The sequence below is a fragment of the Triticum aestivum genome, chromosome 4B (assembly GCF_018294505.1).
Source record: "Triticum aestivum cultivar Chinese Spring chromosome 4B, IWGSC CS RefSeq v2.1, whole genome shotgun sequence".
NCBI classification, from domain to species: Eukaryota; Viridiplantae; Streptophyta; class Magnoliopsida; order Poales; family Poaceae; genus Triticum; species Triticum aestivum.
This window is the reverse complement of record NC_057804.1, coordinates 653,553,411-653,577,166: the sequence shown is the minus strand read 5'-3', so window position 1 is coordinate 653,577,166 and position 23,756 is coordinate 653,553,411. Positions and strand designations below refer to the sequence as shown.

The 23,756-nt window shown below is 42.3% G+C and overlaps 1 long non-coding RNA gene across 8 annotated transcripts; it reads left to right on the top strand.

The window, feature by feature from the left end:
- Window positions 1-18,268: 18,268 nt before the first annotated feature.
- Window positions 18,269-22,065, top strand: LOC123093908 (uncharacterized). Of its 8 annotated transcripts, none has more exons than XR_006445682.1 (4): window positions 18,269-18,654; window positions 18,833-18,917; window positions 19,163-20,137; window positions 21,840-22,065. It is a non-coding gene; the product is annotated as an uncharacterized lncRNA (long non-coding RNA). The 8 variants fall into 8 exon arrangements; XR_006445681.1 differs by having other exon boundaries at window positions 18,269-18,658; XR_006445680.1 differs by having other exon boundaries at window positions 18,269-18,742.
- The last annotated feature ends 1,691 nt before the right edge of the window (window positions 22,066-23,756 follow it).

Here is a 23,756-nt window from a genome sequence, read left to right as displayed (position 1 = left end):
TTGTTTGTTGTAGAAGAGTTACCGAATTTTGAGAATTCATAACTTTTGGAGTTTATCATTTTTCAGACATGTTTTCAAAGTCAAGAAGAAAAAACACTTATCTTCATGGCAAGCAAGTGTCGAATCGATACACCAAAAGACCCTATATATTTTCGCACGAAAGTGAAATAACCACTTTACAAGGAAAATTGGCCGAAAATCAATACATATCCACGCACACGCGCGCCAGCCCCGAGGCTGCTCCAAGCGAGTCGATGAATTTGTCGTCCAAGTAGCAACGGATGACACCCTATCATAGGACGCCGAGCCGCCGCTCCGACTTTACAAGCCACACCAACACAGACGGCGACCCTGCGGTCGAGTTCCCGAACAAGCCGTCGACCCTACCGCCTAAACAACCAAAGAGACACCTTACAGCGTGATCTGGTGGCACCGCTCGAACTTACAAATCGCAACAACGCACACACCAACCCAGAGCCCACGTAGTGGATGAACCAAATACTTGGTACCCAAGCAACCTTAGGTGACATCCACCCATATGGACCTCATGGTTCTAAGGCCTTCTCTGGTGCTCCACCATGTAGAAGTGTTAAGGTTGCCAAGGACAAAAAATATGATGTGGCAAGATAGTTACAAGGAGAAAGAGCACTTTGATGACCTAGAAGAAATAATGCTAAGCACATGTACCTAATATTACTAGGATAACTAATACTTAAATGGAAGGAGATAATTACAATAGATTTCTTATACTCACGCATTTTAAAATACTCTTATCAAGATGTTTATAGAAAACACAAATACAGACACATTTAGGACATTAAAACTAACGCTAATCCCTGCCTTCGCGGGCCATCAACATCTAGACCATTCATTTTTGTGATCTTGCAACTTTTGGCCGTCTGGTCTCCATTAGTCGGTTGTCTCGCACGTCTTGCAGCAAGAGGTGTTCTCCCTTTCTTACTGGACTACGTCTGGCCATCCTCATCTCAGTAAAATAAGTTGAGTTAAATAAGTTGGGTTGTTTGTGTTTTCCCCTATGGATCAAGGGATTTTTAAGTTTCGGTGAACACATGCTTTCGTTGTCGTGTCTGCGTCATATTCACTCCGTCACTAGTAGAAAAAGGACCTTATGTGAGACACATTAGTCCCAATTCGATTTTGGCCCGACTAATGGTACCATTAGTCCCGGTTCGAACTACTATGCATTAGTGCCGGTTCGTGTTGAACCTTTAGTACCGGTTCGTGCCACGAACCGGTACTAAAGGGGTGGTGGTAGGCTGGCATCAAATCGGGTCCCCACGAGCCCATTTAGTCCCGGTTTGTGGCACAAACCGGTACTAAAGGGCTAACCTTTAGTATCGGTTCGTGCCACGGACCGGCACTAAAGGGGTCTAACCTATAGTCCCGGTTGGAGACACAAACCGGGACTATAGGGCAATTTTCAAACTCTACCCCCCCCCCCCCCCGATCGCCTTTTCAGCTTTGTAAAAAGCAAAAGAAAATGATTAAAACTTCAAAAATTAAAATCCTTCAAGATGTAGTTATGTTACTACATCTATTAGTTAGGAAATTTAGAAAACTTAAATTTGGGCATGTTTTGCAAAAAAAGTGTTATGAAAAAGTAAAACGGCCATATCTTTTGCATACAATGTCGAAAAAAGCATAATATATCAAAAAATCAGCATGAAATCCCGCATCCAATTTTGACAGCCGTAGGCCTGTTTGCAAATTTTTAGAATTGTCAAATTCTAAAAGGAAAAAAAGATATGCTCAAATTTCAGTTTTTTTGAATTTTGGGGGGTTCTGTGGTCAAACTACTTATTCAAGAAATATTAGTGTTACTAAATAATTATTCAAGAATATAAGTGTTACTAAATAATTATTTAAGTTTTTTGAATTTTGATCAAACTATGGTCAAACTATGGTCAAACTATGGTCAAACTACTTATTCAAGAAATATTAGTGTTACTAAAAAATTATTGTTTTTTTAGAATAATAGTTTCAAATTCAAATGGTGAAACGTGTGACCTAATGCTCAAGCTAAACTCCTGAGGGTTAATAGGGTTGACAACTTACTATTGTCAGGAAAACAACAAGTGTAGACTTGAAAACTAGGGGGAATAGAACTCCAAAGTTAAGCATGCTCAGGCTGGAGTAGTGAGAGAATGGGTGACCGGCTGGGAAGTTAGACGATTTGGAATGAGTGATCCACACTTGAGTAGTTAAGAGGGGTGATTAGAGAAAAAATTATCAAATAATTAAGAAAATTGAAAAAAAAATATTTTCCCAAAATTTTAAAAAAAATCAAAAAAAAACTTAGTGGCGGACCTTTAGTGGCGGTTCGTGCTCACGCGAGCTCACGCCATGTGGTGGACCTTTAGTGGCGGTTCATGCTGAACCGGTACTAAAGGGGGGGGGGCTTTAGTCTCCATCCTTTAGTGCTGGTCACAGAACCGGCACTAAAGGCCCTTACAAACCGGTAATAAAGCTCCGTTTTCTACTAGTGCGTGTTTGTTTCCCATAATATCCATTTTAGTATTCATTTCCGCTTCCACACACAAATTAAAACAAATTGTGGTAGCAAGTAGGTCCATCTGTTTCTATTCCGTTTTCATCCCTACTCATATGCATTTAGAGACTAGATGAACGTGTTGGGGAACGTAGTAATTTCAAAAAAAATCCTACGTACACGCAAGATCATGGTGATGACATAGCAACGAGAGGGGAGAGTGTTGTCCATGTACCCTCGTAGACCGTAAGCGGAAGCGTTATGACAACGCGGTTGATGTAGTCGTACGTCTTCACGATCCGACCGATCCAAGCACCGAACGTATGGCACCTCCGAGTTCAGCACACGTTCAGCTCGATGACGATCCCCGGGCTCCGATCCAGCAAAGCTTCGGGGATGAGTTCCGTCAACACGACGGTGTGGTGACGATGATGATGTTCTACCGGCGCAGGGCTTCGCCTAAACTCCGCGACGATATGACCGAGGTGGAATATGGTGGAGGGGGGCACCGCACACGGCTAAGGAACGATCCGTAGATCAACTTGTGTGTCATGGGGTGCCCCCTATCCCCGTATATAAAGGAGCAAGGGGGAGGGGGCGGCCGGCCAAGGGAGGGCGCGCCAGGGAGGAGTCCTACTCCCACCGGGAGTAGGACTCCCTCCTTTCCTAGTCTAACTAGGAGAGGGGAAGGAAGGGAAGGAGAAGTAGAAGGAAGGAGAGGGAGGAAAAGGAGGAAAGGGGGGCCGACCCCCTAGTCCAATTCGGTTTGGGCTAGGAGGGCCGCGTGCCCTGCCTCCTCTCTTCCACCACTTGGCCCATGAGGCCCATTGTTTCTTCTTCGTATTCCCGTAACTCCCCGGTACCCCCGAAAATACCCGAATCACTCGGAACCTTTCCGAACTCCGAATATAGTCGTCCAATATATCGATCTTTACGTCTCGATCATTTCGAGACTCCTCGTCATGTCCCCGATCTCATCCGGGACTCCGAACTCCTTCGGGACATCAAAACTTATAAACTCATAATAAAACTGTCATCGTAACGTTAAGCGTGCGGACCCTACGGGTTCGAGAACTATGTAGACATGACCTAGAACTATTCTCGGTCAATAACCAATAGCGGGACCTGGATGCCCATATTGGCTCCTACATATTCTACGAAGATCTTTATCGGTCAAACCGCATAACAACATACGTTGTTCCCTTTGTCATCGGTATGTTGCTTGCCCGAGATTTGATCGTCGGTATCTCAATACCTAGTTCAATCTCGTTACCGGCAAGTCTCTTTACTCGTTCCGTAATACATCATCCCGCAACTAACTCATTAGTTGCAATGCTTGCAAGGCTTAAGTGATGTGTATTACCGAGAGGGCCCAGAGATACCTCTCCGACAATCGGAGTGACAAATCCTAATCTCGAAATACGCCAACCCAACATGTACCTTCAGAAACACCTGTAGAGCTCCTTTATAATCATCCAGTTACGTTGTGACGTTTGGTAGCACACAAAGTGTTCCTCCGGTAAACGGGAGTTGCATAATCTCATAGTCATAGGAACATGTATAAGTCATGAAGAAAGCAATAGCAACATACTAAACGATCAAGTGCTAAGCTAACGGAATGGGTCAAGTCAATCACATCATTCTCCTAATGATGTGATCCCGTTAATCAAATGACAACTCTTTTGTCCATGGCTAGGAATCTTAACCATCTTTGATGCACGAGCTAGTCAAGTAGAGGCATACTAGTGACACTATGTTTGTCTATGTATTCACACATGTATTATGTTTCCGGTTAATACAATTCTAGCATGAATAATAAACATTTATCATGAAATAAGGAAATAAATAATAACTTTATTATTGCCTCTAGGGCATATTTCCTTCAGTCTCCCACTTGCACTAGAGTCAATAATCTAGTTCACATCACCATGTGATTTAACACCAATATTCACATCTGTATGTGATTAATACCCATAGTTCACATCGTCATGTGATCAACGCCCAAAGGGTTTACTAGAGTCAATGATCTAGTTCACATCGCTATGTGATTAACACCCAAAAGTGTACTAAGGTATGATCATGTTTTGCTCGTGAGAGAAGCTTAGTCAACGGGTCTGTCATATTCAGAGCCGTATGTATTTCGCAAATATTCTATGTCCACAATGCTCTGCACGGAGCTACTCTAGCTAATTGCTCCCACTTTCAATATGTATCCAGATTGAGACTTAGGGTCATCTGGATTGGTGTAAAAGCTTGCATCATTGTAACTTTAACGACGGGCTCTTTTATCACCTCCATAATCGAGAAACATCTCCTTAGTCCTCACTAAGGATATTCTTGACCCATGTCCAGTGATCTACTTATTAGATCAAAATTGTATTCCTTTGCCAAACACAGAGCAAGGTATACAATAGGTCTGGTTCATAGCATAGCATACTTTATAGAACCTATGACTGAGGCATAGGGAATGACTTTTCATTCTCTTTGTATTTTCTGCAATGGTCGGGTCTTGAGTCTTACTCAACTTCACACCTTGTAACACAGGCAAGAACTCCTTCTTTGACTGTTCCATTTTGAACTATTTCAAAAATTTATCAAGGTATGTACTCATTGAAAAATCTTATCAAGCGTCTTGATCTATCTATATAGATCTTGATGCTCAATGTGTAAGCAGCTTCATCGAGGTCTTTCTTTGAAAAACTCTTATTCAAGTATCCTTTCATGCTATCCAGAATTTCCATATCATTTCCAATTAACAATATGTCATCCACATATAATATTAGAAATGCTACAGAGCTCCCACTCACTTTCTTGTAAATACAGGCTTCTTCAAAAGTCTGTATAAAACCATATGCTTTGATCAACTCATCAAAGCATATATTCCAACTCCGAGATGCTTGCACCAGTCCATAGATGGATCGCTGGAGCTTGCACAATTTGTTAGCACCTTTAGGATTGACAAAACCTTCTGGTTGCATCATATACAACTCTTCTTTAAGAAAACCATTAAGGAATGCAGTTTTGTTTATCCATTTGCCAGATTTCATAAAATGCGGCAATTGCTAACATGATTCAGATAGACTTAAGCATAGATACGAGTGAAAAACTCTCATCGTAGTCAACACCTTGAACTTGTCGAAAACCTTTTGCGACAATTCTAGCTTTGTAGATAGTAACACTATCAACGTCCATCTTCCTCTTGAAGATCCATTTAATCTCAATGTCTCGCCGATCATTGGGCAAGTCAATCAAAGTCCATACTTTGTTTTCATACATGGATCTTATCTCAGATCTCATGGCCTCAAGCCATTTTGCGGAATCTGGGCTCACCATCGCTTCTTCATAGTTCGTAGGTTCATCATGGTCTAGTAACATAACTTCCAGAACAGGATTACCGTACCACTCTGGTGCGGATCTTACTTTGGAAGACCTACGAGGTTCTATATTAACTTAATCTGAAGTTTCATGATCATCATCATCAACTTCCTCACTAATTGGTGTAGTAGTCACAGGAACAGATTTCTGTGATGAACTACTTTCAAATGAGGGAGCAGGTACAATTACCTCATCAAGTTCTACTTTCCTCCCACTCACTTCTTTCAAGAGAAACTCCTTCTCTAGAAAGGATCCATTCTTAGCAACGAATGTTTTGCCTTTGGATTTGTGATAGAAGGAGTACCCAACAGTTTCCTTTGGGTATTCTATGAAGACGCACTTCTCCGATTTGGGTTCGAGCTTATCAGGTTGAAACTTTTTCATATAAGCATCGCAACTCCAAACTTTAAGAAACGGCAACTTTGGTTTCTTGCCAAACCACAGTTCATAAGGCGTCGTCTCAACGGATTTTGATGGTGCCCAATTTAAAGTGAATGCAGCTGTCTCTAATGCATAACCCCAAAACGATAGCGGTAAATCGGTAAGAGACATCATAGATCGCACCATATCCAATAAAGTGCGGTTACGGCGTTTGGACACACCATAACGTTGTGGTGTTCCAGGTGGCGTGAGCTGTGAAACTATTCCACATTGTTTTAATTGAAGACCAAACTCGTAACTCAAATATTTGTCTCCGCGATCAGATCGCAGAAACTTTATTTTCTTGTTACGATGATTTTTCCACTTCACTCTGAAATTCTTTGAACCTTTCAACTATTTCAGACTTATGTTTCATCAAGTAGATATACCCATATCTGCTCAAATCATCTTGTGAAGGTCAGAAAATAACGATACTTGCCACGAGCATCAACACTCATTGGATCGCATACATCGGTATGTATTATTTCCAATAAGTCAGTAGCTTGTTCCATTGTTCCGGAGAATGGAGTTTTAGTCATCTTGCCCAAAAGGCACGGTTCGCAAGCATCAAATGATTCATAACCAAGTGATTCCGAAAATCCATCTTTTATGGAGTTTCTTCATGCGCTTTACACCAATATGACCTAAACGGCAGTGCCACAAATAAGTTGCACTATCATTATTAACTTTACATCTTTTGGTTTCAATATTATGAATATGTGTATCACACGATGGAGATCCAACAAACCATTTTCATTGGGTGTATGACCATAGAAGGTTTTATTCATGTAAACAGAACAATAATTATTCTCTAACTTACATGAATAACCGTATTGCAATAAACATGATCAAATCATATTCATGCTCAACGCAAACGCCAAATAACATTTATTTAGGTTCGACACTAATCCCGAAAGTATAGGGAGTGTGCGATGATGATCATATCAATGTTGGAACTACTTCCAACATTCATCGTCACCTCACCCTCAACTAGTTTCTGTTTATTCTGCAACTCCCGTTTCGAGTTACTACTCTTAGCAACTAAACTAGTATCAAATACCAAGGGGTTGCTATAAACACTAGTAAAGTACACATCAATAGCATGTATATCAAATATACCTATGTTCACTTTGCCATCCTTCTTATCCGCCAAATACTTGGGGTAGTTCCACTTCCAGTGACTAGTCCCTTTGCAGTAGAATCACTTAGTCTTAGGCTTAGGTCCAGACTTGGGCTTCTTCACTTGAGCAGCAACTTGCTTGCTGTTCTTCTTGAAGTTCCCCTTCTTCCCTTTGCCCTTTTTCTTGAAACTAGTGATCTTGTCCACCATCAACACTTTGATGTTTTTCTTTGATTTCTACCTTCGCCGATTTTTTGCATCGCGAAGAGCTTGGGAATTGTTTTCGTCATCCCTTGCATACTATAGTTCATCACGAAGTTCTAGTAACTTAGTAATGGTGACTAGAGAATTCTGTCAATCACTATCTTATCTGGAAGATTAACTCCCACTTGATTCAAGCGATTGAAGTACCCAGACAATCTGAGCACATGCTCACTAGTTGAGCGATTCTCCTCCATCTTTTAGCCATAGAACTTGTTGGAGACTTCATATCTCTCAACTCGGGTATTTGCTTCAAATATTAACTTCAACTCCTGGAACATCTCATATGGTCCATGACGTTCAAAACGTCTTTGAAGTCCCGATTCTAAGCCGTTAAGCATGGTGCACTAAACTATCAAGTAGTCATCATATTGAGCTAGCCAAACGTTCATAACGTCTGCGTCTGCTCCTGCAATAGGTCTGTCACCTAGCGGTGCATTAAGGACATAATTCTTCTGTGCAGCAATGAGGATAAACCTCAGATCACGGATCCAATCCGCATCATTGCTACTAACATCTTTCAACACAATTTTCTCTAGGAACATATCAAAATAAACATATGAAAGCAACAATGCAAGCTATTGATCTACAACATAATTTGCAAAATACTACCAGGACTAAGTTCATGATAAATTTAAGTTCAATTAATCATATTACTTAAGAACTCCCACTTAGATAGACATCCCTCTAATCCTCTAAGTGATCACGTGATCCAAATCAACTAAACCATAACCGATCATCACGTGAAATGGAGTAGCTTTCAATGGTGAACATCATTATGTTGATCATATCTACTATATGATTCACGCTCGACCTTTCGGTCTCCGTGTTCCGAGGCCATATCTGCATATGCTAGGCTCGTCAAGTTTAACCTGAGTATTCTGCGTGTGCAAAACTGGCTTGCACCCGTTGTAGATGGACGTAGAGCTTATCACACCCGATCATCACGCGGTGTCTGGGCACGATGAACTTCGGCAACGGTGCATACTCAGGGAGAACACTTCTTGATAATTAGTGAGAGATCATCTTATAATGCTACCGTCAAACAAAACAGAATAAGATGTATAACAGATAAACATCATATGAAATCAAAATATGTGACATGATATGGCCATGATCATCTTGCGCCTTTGATCTCCATCTCCAAAGTACTGTCATGATCTCTATCGTCACCGGCATGACACCATGATCTTCATCATCTTGATCTATATCAATGTGTCGTCACATGGTCGTCTCGCCAACTATTGCTCTTGCAACTATTGCTATCGCATAGCGATAAAGTAAATCAATTATTTGGCACTTGCATCTTATGCAACAAAGAGACAACCATAGAGCTTCTGCCAGTTGCCGATAACTTCAACAAAACATGATCATCTCATACAACAACTTATATCTCATCACGTCTTGACCATATCACATCACAACATGCCCTGCAAAAACAAGTTAGACGTCCTCTACTTTATTGTTGCAAGTTTTACGTGGCTGCTACGGGCTTAGCAAGAACCGTTCTTACCTACGCATCAAAACCACAACGATAGTTCGTCAAGTTAGTGCTGTTTTAACCTTCGCAAGGACCGGGCGTAGCCACACTCGATTCAGCTAAAGTGAGACAGACAGACACCCGCCAGCCACCTTTAAGCACGAGTGCTCGTAACGGTGAAACCAGTCTCGCGTAAGCGTACGCGTAATGTCGGTCCGGGCCGCTTCATCTCACAATACCGCCGAACCAAAGTATGATATGCTGGTAAGCAGTATGACTTGTATCGCCCACAACTCACTTGTGTTCTACTCGTGCATATGACATCTACGCATAAAACCTGGCTCGGATGCCACTGTTGGGGAATGTAGTAATTTCAAAAAAAATCCTACGTACACGCAAGATCATGGTGATGACATAGCAACGAGAGGGGAGAGTGTTGTCCACGTACCCTCGTAGACCGTAAGCGGAAGCATTATGATAACGCGGTTGATGTAGTCGTACGTCTTCACGATCCGACCGATCCAAGCACCGAACGTATGGCACCTCCGAGTTCAGCACACGTTCAGCTCGATGACGATCCCCGGGCTCCGATCTAGCAAAGCTTCGGGGATGAGTTCCGTCAACACGACGGCGTGGTGACGATAATGATGTTCTACCGGCGCAGGGCTTCGCCTAAACTCCGCAACAATATGACTGAGGTGGAATATGGTGGAGGGGGGCACCGCACACGGCTAAGGAACATCCGTAGATCAACTTGTGTGGCATGGGGTGCCCCCTGCCCCCGTATATAAAGGAGCAAGTGGGAGGGGCGGCCGGCCAAGGGAGGGCGCGCCAGGGAGGAGTCCTACTCCCACCGGGAGTAGGACTCCCTCCTTTCCTAGTCTAACTAGGAGAGGGGAAGGAAGGGAAGGAGAAGGAGAAGGAAGGAGAGGGAGGAAAAGGAGGAAAGGGGGGCCGGCCCCCTAGTCCAATTCGGTTTGGGCTAGGGGGGCCGCGCGCCCTGCCTCCTCTCTTCCACCACTTGGCCCATGAGGCCCATTGCTTCTTCCTCGTATTCCCGTAGCTCCCCGGTACCCCCGAAAATATCCGAATCACTCGGAACCTTTCCGAACTCCGAATATAGTCGTCCAATATATCGATCTTTATGTCTCGACCATTTCGAGACTCCTCGTCATGTCCCTGATCTCATCCGGGACTCCGAACTCCTTCGGTACATCAAAACTTATAAACTCATAATAAAATTGTCATTGTAACGTTAAGCGTGCGGACCCTATGGGTTCGAGAACTATGTAGACATGACCTAGAACTATTCTCAGTCAATAACCAATAGCGGGACCTGGATGCCCATATTGGCTCCTACATATTCTACGAAGATCTTTATCGGTCAAACCGCATAACAACGTACGTTGTTCCCTTTGTCATCGGTATGTTGCTTGCCCGAGATTTGATCGTCGGTATCTCAATACCTAGTTCAATCTCGTTACCGGCAAGTCTCTTTACTCGTTCCGTAATACATCATCCCGCAACTAACTCATTAGTTGCAATCCTTGCAAGGCTTAAGTGATGTGTATTACCGAGAGGGCCCAGAGATACCTCTCCGACAGTCGGAGTGACAAATCCTAATCTCGAAATACGCCAACCCAACATGTACCTTCGGAAACACCTGTAGATCTCCTTTATAATCACCCAGTTACGTTGTGACATTTGGTAGCACACAAAGTGTTCCTCCGGTAAACGGGAGTTGCATAATCTCATAGTCATAGGAACATGTATAAGTCATGAAGAAAGCAATAGCAAGATACTAAACGATCAAGTGCTAAGCTAACAGAATGGGTCAAGTCAATCACATCATTCTCCTAATGATGTGATCCCGTTAATCAAATGACAACTCTTTTGTCCATGGCTAGGAAACTTAACCATCTTTGATTCACGAGCTAGTCAAGTAGAGGCATACTAGTGACACTATGTTTGTGTATGTATTCACACATGTATTATGTTTCCGGTTAATACAATTCTAGCATGAATAATAAACATTTATCATGAAATAAGGAAATAAATAATAACTTTATTATTGCCTCTAGGGCATATTTCCTTCAGAACGGTGAGCAACATCAGAGTTGCCATATCTTAGTCTTTGCAAAAAATATGTTCGTTCATTCAAACACTTTGATTCCTCCAAAATTAAACGTTTAGCACATCAAGCAAACATGCACATAGTTTTTGACAAGTTGCATGAACAAATGCATTTGACCGACGACATGTGCAACTCACATGTTATCGTTATGTTCATTGTCCTCTCCTCCTCCAATGTTTGCATTGTGCCCTCCTTCTCTGGCGTGCGCAGTGTGACATCCTCCTCTAGCGTTTGCATTGTGCCCTCCTCCTGGATCGGAACACATGAAATCCTCAAGTCGGGATTCATAGTTGAGCAGACCGGGTGATTTGAAGAGGAGGGAAGGGGGATTCGCCCCGATCCATGAGGCAGGCAACACGATCGGATTAGTGTTAATCAGAAGAAAATCGGGGAGGGGGAAGAAGCAGGAAGTTCTTGTATACCCTGGGATGACGAACAATGGAGTTCTTCTTTCCTCGCGGAGCATGAGAAGGAGAAGAAACCAGATAAAAAAGTGAAAATTAGTTTTGCGATTGTTAGCGAGGGATCTATGTATGAATGAGCGAAGGAGTTGGGTGGGGCGGTAGGCGTCCAACTCCGACACGTCTCTGCATGACTGTCCACTGGTTCACTGCGCACATCTCGGTGTCCATGGCTCCGCGTTGGGAGTACATTCCGCACGTGACGCGACACGTGCTAGGATGGATCACTATGGAGTTTTCAACAAAAGTTGGGGTTTCAAAAATGATTTTTTTTCTTGTATAGCCGCAACACGAACAAAGCATTCCTAAGTCGGCAAATTGAAATTGACAAGTCAATATTAATGCCTTGTGGTTGATAGTCACATTGTCTTCCAATGAGACAGTTGTAATAGAGAACTTGAACAAATCCATAATTTGCAAGCCTATGTACCATGTCTAGAACATTTTCCCGTGTAGACAAATTCTACAAGAAGCAATTGGAAAATGCTAACTTTGCACTTTGCCTTTTTGTGTTTTGTAACATGGTTTGGTCACATTGCAATAAAACCTAAAAAATCTCCTTCCCTTGGCTCTAGGGGAAAACCCTAGCTTTAGTGGAGCAAGCGTTGGCAATGCTTGGGATCCCTCCCTTCTTGGAGGCATCGATCTTGAGCTGGTGGGCGTGACAGACCGACGATGGCTTTGCTTTGCATGGTTGTGGGGTTGGCTACTCTCCTTCATGTCGGTGTGGTGTCCTGTTTCGCAACAATGATGTGGCTAGATGTGCAAGGTCATGACAGGGCTTCAGTAGTTGGGCCTTTCCGATGTGTTTTACTGGTTCCCTCCAATCTTGATGTATCGTCATGAAGTGGAGCTTGTCGTGGGGGTAGATCCAATAGTAATAGAGGTAGGAGAACAAGGCTTGATCTAAACCAGACACAAGTGGTGACACAAGAAGTATACAAGTCCATGCCCTCTCCGATGGAGGTAAAAGCCCTAGTCCTGTCCCAAGGGGAGATGTTTCTTGTGTATGTCTTTAGGATTACAAGGGTTGCAAACCTGTAACTGGGGGTCGGGGTAAGCTTATATAGAGTATGTAATACACCCCCCGGGGTGCTTACCACCTAGCTACATTAATGTTCCCACTACAAGAGGTAACATACACTCTTGGTTGTCTATGATAACGGCTAGTAACGACAGGCTTTAATGCTTAGTGGACATCTTCATCTCCATTGGTCCTCTTGGATGTTGGCCTCCTGAATAAACTGAGTGTATGCCCTTCGCAGTGTGAAACGAGTGACGAAATTCTCTCTGCGGGTACCCACACTGACTAATAAAAACCCCATGCTATTGACATTGTCTTGGACCATAAAGAATACAGGCTTGGGCCTCCATAGGCCTTTGTTGAGTTTTGTGTCACCATGGGCCTACCCGGTGGAAGATAACATTGTCAGAGCTGCCTCGGAGGGCCTAGACAGTGAAGATGACGGGTGTTCGATGGTCTTCGAGGATGCCTTCTTTGGTGCGAGCTTGGCATATTTCTTCTAAATATGGTCATCATCAAAATAAGATATATCTCATCGTTGCTCCTGGTGGCCAACTGTTTGGCATAGGTCGATGCGGGCTTCGTGAAGAGGGCTAAACTGGTGGGGTTTGTTGCGAAGTCACTCGCTTGCGGAGCTATGATGACTGTGACACTTGTAGTCAACCTCGGTGGTTCTCCTCCCTCGACGGCGTGTTTTTTTTTATTGATAGTCACATCGGTTGGTGGTGCCCCTTCGCGTGTAGTAGTCTTCGCCTAGTTTTTCACAATTAACTAGGCAATTCTACTTTCCTTTTTAATGAGATGATGACCCTGTTTAAAAAAACCTATTTTTTACACTTTAGCTACACGTAAGTTGCCTGAAAATTCAATTTGGGCTCGTCAATTTTTTAACCTTTGATTGATGCTTCAAGATTCATGCTCATTTTCCCCCTGTTGTATCTTGTGTCTTTTTTTGGTTGAGAAAAATTGATGAGCCTCTATTTTGGGTTAGCCAAATCCTTAATGGGCTAAAGCCCATTATATTTACGGCCTAGCCCTTCCCCCTCTTCCTTTGTTTTTTGCTCAGTTTTTTTGTTCTTATGCGTTTTTGCTTTTGTTTTTCTTTATTAGTCGGTAATTTTTTCCTTTTGTGGATATTTTTTAGATGTTGGGTGAGTGTATATGTGTACACACAAATACTATAAAAATGTATGAAAATTGCACTATTATATGATTATTCTTTTCATACTACAAAAGTGCACTTTCAATGCAAAGTTGTATGCAAACTTTTTATATTTATTTTATTTTGTTGTTAAAGGGCAATAACAATGTAAAATTTCATTATTTTTAATTTTGTTTAAGTTATTATTTCAATTTTCTTCTTCTTTAAAGGTAATACCAATGCCACTATTATATGCTTATTCATGTATAATTTTTAAATGGCATATTTTGTTGTGTATATTTTGTGCATATTTTTTGTTACTATTTTTTATTTCTTCTTAAATGGTAACACTAATGTTGGAAATATGAGCAAATTTCTACGAGATTTAATCTGAGTAAATAGAAGATAAATCATGACAGTAGTAGCAGAGATTAAACTAATCATGCGAGCTACCATAGTAGATGAAGATATCACATCTAGGGCACATACTAGAAACATGAATTCAACCACGATCTCGAACAAGAAGGATAGAATCACATACGGTGCAGCGGGAACAGCACCGCCGGTGTTGGTGTTGTCACCCATGTCGTCGAGGATGAGGTTGCCGAGGTCGCGGAAGAAGTCGTCATTGGTGAAGTCGTCGCTGCCAGCAGTCGCGTGAGTGCGCTCCCCAAAAACCTGATCGCCCCTCTCCCGTACAGGATCACGAGAGGCAGGGTTCCCGAGGCCTGTTGTCCCTTCTTGCGGTGCACGCCGAAAGGAGGGATGGAGAAGACTTGTGTGGCGGCGCAATGATCTGGAACGGTGGTGTGAAACCATACGAAGTGGCTGCGGCTAGGGTAGACGTCTGCCTGACTATATAGTGCAGCCGGGTAGGTCGTGGGAGTAAACCCCACGTCCGAGCCGCGATCCAAAAGAATCGGAAATGGTTTAGTAATTAACGCGTCCATATTTTTTCCGAGCAGCAAAAATATAAACAACGTGCATAGCTCTGTTCTCAGCTCGGCTCAATCCCACAACCCACGGCGCAGCATGGTGATGACCCACAAGTATAGGGGATCTATCGTAGTACTTTCGATAAGTAAGAGTGTCGAACCCAACGAGGAGCAGAAGGAAATGACAAGCGGTTTTCAGTAAGGTTTTCTCTGCAAGCAATGAAATTGTAGGTAACAGATAGTTTTATGATAAGATAAATTGTAATGGGTAACAAGCAATGAAAGTGAATAAAGTCCAGCAAGGTGGCCCAATCCTTTTTATAGCAAAGGACAAGCCTGGACAATTTTTTATAATGAGAAAAACGCTCCCGAGGACACATGGGAATTATCGTCAAGCTAGTTTTCATCACGCTCATATGATTCGCATTCGGTACTTTGATAATTTGATATGTGGGTGGACCGGTGCTTGGGTACTGCCCTTACTTGGACAAGCATCACACTAATGATTGACCCCTATTACAAGCATCCACAACTACAAAAGAAGTATTAAGGTAAACCTAACCACAACATTAGACATATGGATCCAAATCAGCCCCTTGCGAAGCAACGCATAAACTAGGGTTTAAGCTACTGTCACTCTAGCAACTGATGTCTACTACACAACCTTCTTGTAGACGTTGTTGGGCCTGCAAGTGCACAGGTTTGTAGGACAGTAGCAAATTTCCCTCAAGTGGATGACCTAAGGTTTATCAATCCGTAGGAGGCGTAGGATGAAGATGGTCTCTCTCAAACAACCCTGCAACCAAATAACAAAAAGTCTCTTGTGTCCCCAACACACCCAATACAATGGTGAATTGTATAGGTGCACTAGTTCGGCGAAGAGATAGTGATACAAGTGCAATATGGATAGTAGATATAGGTTTTTGTAATCTGAAAATATAAAAACAACAAGGTAACTAATGATAAAAGTGAGCGTAAACGGTATTGCAATGATAGGAAACAAGGCATAGGGTTCATACTTTCACTAGTGCAAGTTCTCTCAACAATAATAACATAGATAGATCATATAACAATCCCTCAACATGCAACAAAGAGTCACTCCAAAGCCACTAATATCCGAGAACAAACGAAGAGATTATGGTAGGTTACGAAACCACCTCAAAGTTATTCTTTCGGATCGATCTATTCAAGAGTTCATACTAGAATAACACCTTAAGACACAAATCAACCCAAACCCTAATGTCACCTAGATACTCCATTGTCACCTCAAGTATCCGTGGGCATGATTATACGATATGCATCACACAATCTCAGGTTCATCTATTCAACCAACACAAAGTACTTCAAAGAGTGCCCCAAAGTCCCTACCAGAGAGTCAAGACAAAAACGTGTGCCAACCCCTATGCATAGGTTCATGGGCGGAACCCGCAAGTTGATCACCAAAACATACATCAAGTGGCACGTGATATCCCATTGTCACTAGAGATAAGCACGACAAGACATACATCAAGTGTTCTCAAATCCTTAAAGACTCAATCCGATAAGATAACTTCAAGAGGAAAACTCAATTCATCACAAGAGAGTAGAGGGGGGAGAAACATCATAAGATCCAACTATAATAGCAAAGCTCGCGATACATCAAGATCGTGCCACAGAGAGAACACGAGAGAGAGAGAGATCAAACACATAGCTACTGGTACATACCCTCAGCCCCGAGGGTGAACTACTCCCTCCTCGTCATGGATATATAGCGCCGGGATGATGAAGATGGCCATCGATGAGGGATCCCCCCTCCGGCAAGGTGCCGGAACGGGCCCCCGAGAGGTTTTTGGTGGCTACAGAGGCTTGTGGCGACGGAACTCCCGATCTATCTTAGTATTCGATGTTTTTAGGGTACGTGGACTTATATATGTGAAAGAAGTCGGTCGAGGGAGCCTCGAGGGGCCCAGGAGACAGGGGGCGCGCCAGGGGGGTGGGCGTGCCCTCCAATCTCCTGGCTTCCTCGAACTTTCCCTGTCTTGAACTCCAAGTCTCCCGGATCATATCCTTTCCAAAAATCACGCTCCCAAAAGTTTCATTCCTTTTGGACTCCGTTTGATATTCTTTTTCTTCGAAATACTGAAACATGCAATAAAGCAGCAATATGGGTTGGGCCTCCGGTTAATAGGTTAGTCCCAAAAGTAATATAAAAGTGTATAATAAAGCCCGTAATCATTCAAAACAGATAATAAAATAGCATGAATGCTTCATAAATTATAGATACATTGGAGACGTATCAGCAACCCATCATCTACTTATTACTTCCCAATGCCTTCCTCTAGGCCCAAATAATGGTGAAGTGTCATGTAGTCAAGTTCACATAACACCACTAGAGGAGAGACAGCATACATCTCATCAAAATATCGAACGGATACCAAATTCACATGACTACTAATAGCAAGACTTCAGCCATGTCCTTAGGAACAAACGTAACTACTCACAAAGCATATTCATGTTCATGATCAGAGGAGTATTAATATGCATTAAGGATCTGAACATATGATCTTCCACCAAGTAAACCAATTAGCATCAACTACAAGGAGTAATCAACACTAGTAGCAACCCACATGTACCAATTTGTGGTTCTGATACAAGGTTGAATACAAGAGATGAACTAGGGTTTTGAGAGGAGATGGTGCTGGTGAAGATGTTGATGGAGATTGACCCCCTCCCGATGAGAGGATCGTTGGTGATGATGATAGAGATGATTTCCCCCTTCCGGAGGGAAGTTTCCCCGGCAGAACAGCTCCGCCGGAGCCCTAGATTGGTTCCGCCAAGGTTTCGCCTCGTGACGGCGGAGTTTCGTCCCGTAAGCTTGCTTCTAATTTTTTCCAGGGTAAAATCCATCATATAGCAGAAGATGGGCATCGGAGGGCCACCAGGGGGCCCAGGAGACAGGGAGTGCGCCCAGTAGGGGTGGGCGCACCCCCACCCTCCTGGCCAGGGTGTGGGCTCCCTCTGGTGTTTTCTTCGCTCAATAATTCTTATTAATTCCAAAAATGACTTCCGTGGAGTTTCATGATTTTTGGAGCCGTGCAGAATAGGCACTACACCACGACACTGCATTCCCTACAGACGTGTGTTGGAAAAAGTCACTTTCACCGACCGACGGTTTGCTGGTAAAACTGTTATCAGACAGTTGGTCGGTATTACTCGCATGTAACGACTAACTATCGGTTGGTAATACCAAAATCTATAGCATCGAACCATTGGTCGGTAATAATTGCACTCTTGTCACACGGTCGGTCGGCAAATGTTCCCGACCGACAGTGGGTCGGCAGCTGGGCCGCCGAAAATATCAGCTCGCGCGCCTGCGAAAACTTAGTGCGAAGCCCATCCGAATTTTCATGCCGCGCGCCCCCACAACCCACCTCCTAATACACCGTCCACTTGAAAAAAACACCACAGCTATCTCTCTCCCTTATCTCTTTCTCTCCCGATCTGAGCGGCGGCGGCGACGCTCGCATCTGGCGAAGCCCAAGCGCCCGGTGAGGCCACCTCTCCCCTCCCTCACAGGGCACCACCGCCCCAACCCATACCCAGCTCCCTCTCCCCTCTCATGGTAGCAGATCTGAGCGGGACAAGGCCCGTTCGGTTCTGGTGGTTCGGAACGGGGCGGGTGGCCTCTGCTCCCTTATCATCTGGCGACTAGGAGAGTGGCGGCTGGTGCCCCCATCTTCTTAGCCATCCATGGCGTCAACGACATCCATAATCCCCCCCCCCCCCCTCTCTACAGATTTTAACTCCCAGCAATGGTTGGTACGCCCATCTCTCTGCAGATTGTTCTCTTTTAAAAAAATCAGCGCTGCTTTGATTCATGGAAATAAAGAAGCTTTTGAAGCAGTAAAGTTCAAACCCTAGCCATAGATTGCTATTATTGTCTATTTATATTGTGCGATTGTTAGCAACTGAATTGGATAATGGTTTTTGCAGGGCTACCTTTAGAATCCGCAGGTAGAAGATTTCTGCAAACAGAAAGCAAAATGAGGTACAAAAAAATTCATTGGAACTTCTACCAGTAAGTTCTCCTTTGCTGAACATATACAACCATAAGAATATAGAAAAGTATTTATGTACTACATGGAGTAAACATGCCCTCTAGAAGTTCAATCTGGTAGATGTCATGTTACCATACCATACATACATATACTGTAGAAAGAAGATAAATCATGATGTTGTTGATGGCTTGGCTCAGCTGAGAATGCATGAAGTGTATTTGTAAGAAAAATAATAGTAATACCATACGAAAATTATTCTTTGCAGGGCAAATTAATCTTTGTAAGTATGGTGGATGGTTGGGCAAATAGGCCACTGGAAGATGTCCATAGTCATATGCCTGCATTACATCGACTTGATGCTACTATTTACTCTCAAGAACATCTGTAAGTATGTATGTGAGATAGCAAGCAATGTTGGATGCCCTCACTATTTACTTTCTATTGGCATATAGGACTATGTGCTTGTCCAGTAAACACATCTCCAGTTTCCTATTAATTCTTTGGTACAAATGGAATACATGTAGCACTTTGTAAATGTTTCCTTATGAAATATCATACTGTAACATCATGTTCTATTTAGTCCCTAGAAGCAATACTTGGTTTCAACTTTGAAAGACGAAATGAATTCCTCTATGGGGCGTCTGAACAAAAAGGGCATCTTCCTCGTCCGGTCACTAAGATAATTTCGGTCACTTATCTGAACAAAAAGGGTTCTGGTCTCTTAATGAAATTGGGGGTCCATTGAGGGCTTCAGTGACAACACCGGCGTCGCTGCGTACAATTCCTTGATCTATCTTCGCAATATATCAATGTTGGTGTCTCTCTTCTCCATGCCTCTAATAGTTCATGGAAGTAACTGCATAACCAAATTGATTAAGACTACCTGCATCGTGTGATTTAATCAATTGAATTTAATTGACTTGATTTCCTCTATTATGTTGTTGTTCTCTCAATTGAGGTTGGCTGACCATGCTTCTACCCTATCCCCTAGGATTTTTTTAGAGCACTGAAGATGTTGTTTGTGATAGACAGGAAACTACATGCAGACTAAACTTCAAGATTGTGCAACTGATATTGAACACCACGTTCTAATCCTGACTCTCTAGCCTTTGAACCTTCTCAACTACTAACTACGCCCCAATCCAGCATTTATTTTTCAGGCTAACAAAGGCGACAATGATTCACCTAGTGGATGAGGAAGCATAAAGATGAGAGTAAAGTTGGGTCCATCCTCTATAAGGTGACGAAGCATACAGATTAGACATGTTTGGCCTCAACAATTAGTACTGCTCCCTTATATTTGTACTTTGCAACCATATTTCTGATCTTGAAATTACATCAAACCAATATATATCTATATCTCATGGTATATTGTACTGCTCAGTGTCATTACTTCGGTTTTATCCAACCATGGCCTATAGTTCAGATCCCCATAACTAATTGTATGTTCCTAACCTACGCCTACACACCCACATGATTACACTTTTCATGTTGAACCGACTTCATATCATTGATCATTGGATTTGAAGTATATATACTGTTCCTAAGAACTTAAAACGGCTGTATAGATGAACTGAACCATAGTACTCTCTAATTAGAGAGCAAGAAATTGGGAGTTACTCCCTCCGTAAAAAAATGTAAGAGTGATCTGAACGCTCTTATATTTCTTTACGGAGGGAGTACTAGTTTCTTGTCGAGTAATGGTTCTTGTTATATGCAACTATTCAGTTGCCTAATAGCTAATGTCATGCTTGAATAAGTGGGCTGCTGTCATGACCTTAACCATCCAAATCTAATGAAAAAGTATGTTGTGCTAGTGTGTATAATATATTGGAGCATAATGCCACATTGGGGGGGCAGCCCGGTGCATGTAGCTCCCGCTTGCGCAGGGTCGGGGAAGGGTCCGACCACTTTGGGTCTATAGTACGCAGCCTTTCCCTACATTTCTGTAAGAGGCTGTTTCCAGGACTTGAACCCGTGACCTCATGGTCACAAGGCAGCAGCTTTACCACTGCGCCAAGGCTCCCCTTCAGCATAATGCCACATTGGACCAAGCGTATTTATCTTGATCATAGCTAGATAAAAAAAAACATCTTTTCTAAGCTGCCATATGAAGTTAACTTGACTTATCCTGCTTATTGTGTGAAGTTTAAAGCCAAAATAAGGATTCTATTCACCAGCTAGTCAATCTCCTTTCAGGAAGAATATATAGTTCAAAAAAAACTCTATGCCTAGCATTTCTAAGCTGCCATATGAAGTTAACTTGACTTATCCTGTTTATTGCGTGAAGTTTAAAGTCAAAATAAGGATTCTATTCACCAGCTAGTCAATCTCCTTTCAGGAAGAATATATAGTTCAAAAAACTCTAAGCCTAGGACATATCTACTATGGAAAGTACGTCATCGTTAAGCCTAGTTACTTAAGTTATTCTTAGTAAGATCTACAAATTTGTATAATAAGTTTGTACAAGTGTAGTCCTTGACAATCAAATTAAATAGCTAGATAAGCATTGCTCATTAGTTGGCAGATGCCGAAAAGCGAAAATAACCTCGATGAGATGCTGACAATACTACAAATGTAGAATAATCAACGACAATACATAGTTAATTGTATAAACACAAATAGATGCTTTAAACGGTTCTGCTACCTCAAGCTCAAACGTACTCCAGTTTTTTTGCCTATGCCAATAGAGTAATTTATCTTATTTTTAAAGAGGAGAAACAAACCCCTTTGCTGACCTACCAACTCCTTATGGAGATGGTGGGCTGGCTGGGGTGGTCTCAGTCGAGGATCAACGTTGGTGTTAACACATGATTACTGAATTCTTTTTATTTTTTACTATTTATATTTTTGAGAATGCGATGATCCTTTATGCTGGCATTTTGGTACTGTAGTCTAGTTTCTAGTAGTGTATTATAACTGAGAATTGTTTAACTTTGTAGGAAGCAAATAAAAGGACTACAGTCACAAGGAACAATGAAGCCAGCTATCTACGTCAACTAGATGTTTTAGCTTTAATTTTGTACAACTGATGTCTTATACTTGCATCTTTTAGCTATCCTTTTGTGAACCTGATGTATGGTATTTTGGTGGTTATATTAGAACAGACCAAAGTGTATGTATGTGACAATTAGTTCATGGAATAAAAATGTTTGGTGCTCCTGGATGTGAGCCTGATGTATGGTGTTATGCTTAGAGCACATGAAATATATGTATGTGACAATCAGTACCGTAGCTTAATTAAAATTGTGGTTGGCCAAAAAAATGTCAATGAACTATTTCTCGGCAAAAGAAAACCCCCATCTGACTGTCGGTCGGCAAAACCAACCACTTCGGACAGTCGGTCGGGAAAGGCTAATGCCATGCCCAACAAATTGTTGGTTGGGAAAGAATACCCCATCAAATAGTTGGTCGGGAAAGGCCCCATGGCAGGCCCAATAGACTGTTGGTCGGGAAAGGCCCATGGCAGGCCCAATAGACTGTTGGTCGGGAAAGATACACCATTGCCATCAATCAGTCGGTCGGGAAAGCTATGTCGGTCGGGAAAGGGTTTTCCCGTCTGGACTTTCCCCAACAGACATGATCGGTCGGCAATACTCTTTCCCGACCGATTGTTTATTGGCGGAAGCTATATTCCCGACCAACCTAGTTGTTGGGGATGTAGTGTTGTGGTGTAGTGAGGTTTCCAATATTTGCTCCTTTTCCAGCCAGAATTCCAGCTGCCGGCATTCCCCCTCTTCATGGTAAACCTTGTAAAATAAGAGAGAATAGCCATAAGTATTGAGACATAATGTGTGTAACAACCCATAATGCAATAAATATTGATATAAAAGTATGATGCACAATGGACGTATCAACTCCCCCAAGCTTAGACCTCGCTTGTCCTCAAGCGGAAGCCGAAACCGAAAAGTATGTCCACATGTTTAGAGATACAGGTGTCGCTAAAAATAAAATACAGACATGAGGGCATCATGATCATTCTTATAACAACAACATATATAGATTTTGTCATATGATTTCGTATACTCAAGTAATAATCGATTCACAATGCCAAGTATGGTTCTGAAACTTCATTGGGAACTAACAAACTATAATCTCAGTCATTGAAGCAATTGCAATTTATCATAACATCAGAAAGAGTCAAGAATAGAGCTTTTCAGCAAGTCCACATACTCAACTATCATATAGTCTTCTACAATTGCTAACACTCACGCAATACTTGTGGTTATGGAGTTTCAACCGGACACTGAGAAAGATAGGGGATTATTGAGTTGCCTCCCAACGTATTCACCTTTGGGTGATGTCAACAATAATAATTCATGCTAACTTACATGCAATTGGATATATATATCAGGATCTTTCAAACACGAGGAGCTTGCCAAGGATAAAATGAAAAAGGGAAAGGTGAATATCACCTTGACTCAAGCATAAAGTAAAAACATAAAGTAAAAGATAGCCCCTTCGCAGAGGGAAGCAGAGGTTGTCATGTGCTTTTAGGGTTGGATGCACAAAATCTTAATGCAAAAGAACGTCACTTTATATTGCCACTTGTGATATGAACCTTTATTATGCAGTCCGTCGCTTTTATTACTTCCATATCACATGATCGTATAAAGCTTATTTTCTCCGCACTAATAAGTCATACATATTTAGAGAGCAATTTTTATTGCTTGCAACATGACAACTTACTTGAAGGATCTTACTCAATCCATAGGTAGGTATGGTGGACTCTCATGGCAAAAACTGGGTTTAAGGATATTTGGAAGCATAAGTAGTATCTCTACTTGGTGCAAGGAATTTTGACTAGCATGAGGGGAAAGGCAAGCTCAACATGTTGGGAAGATCAATGACAATATACT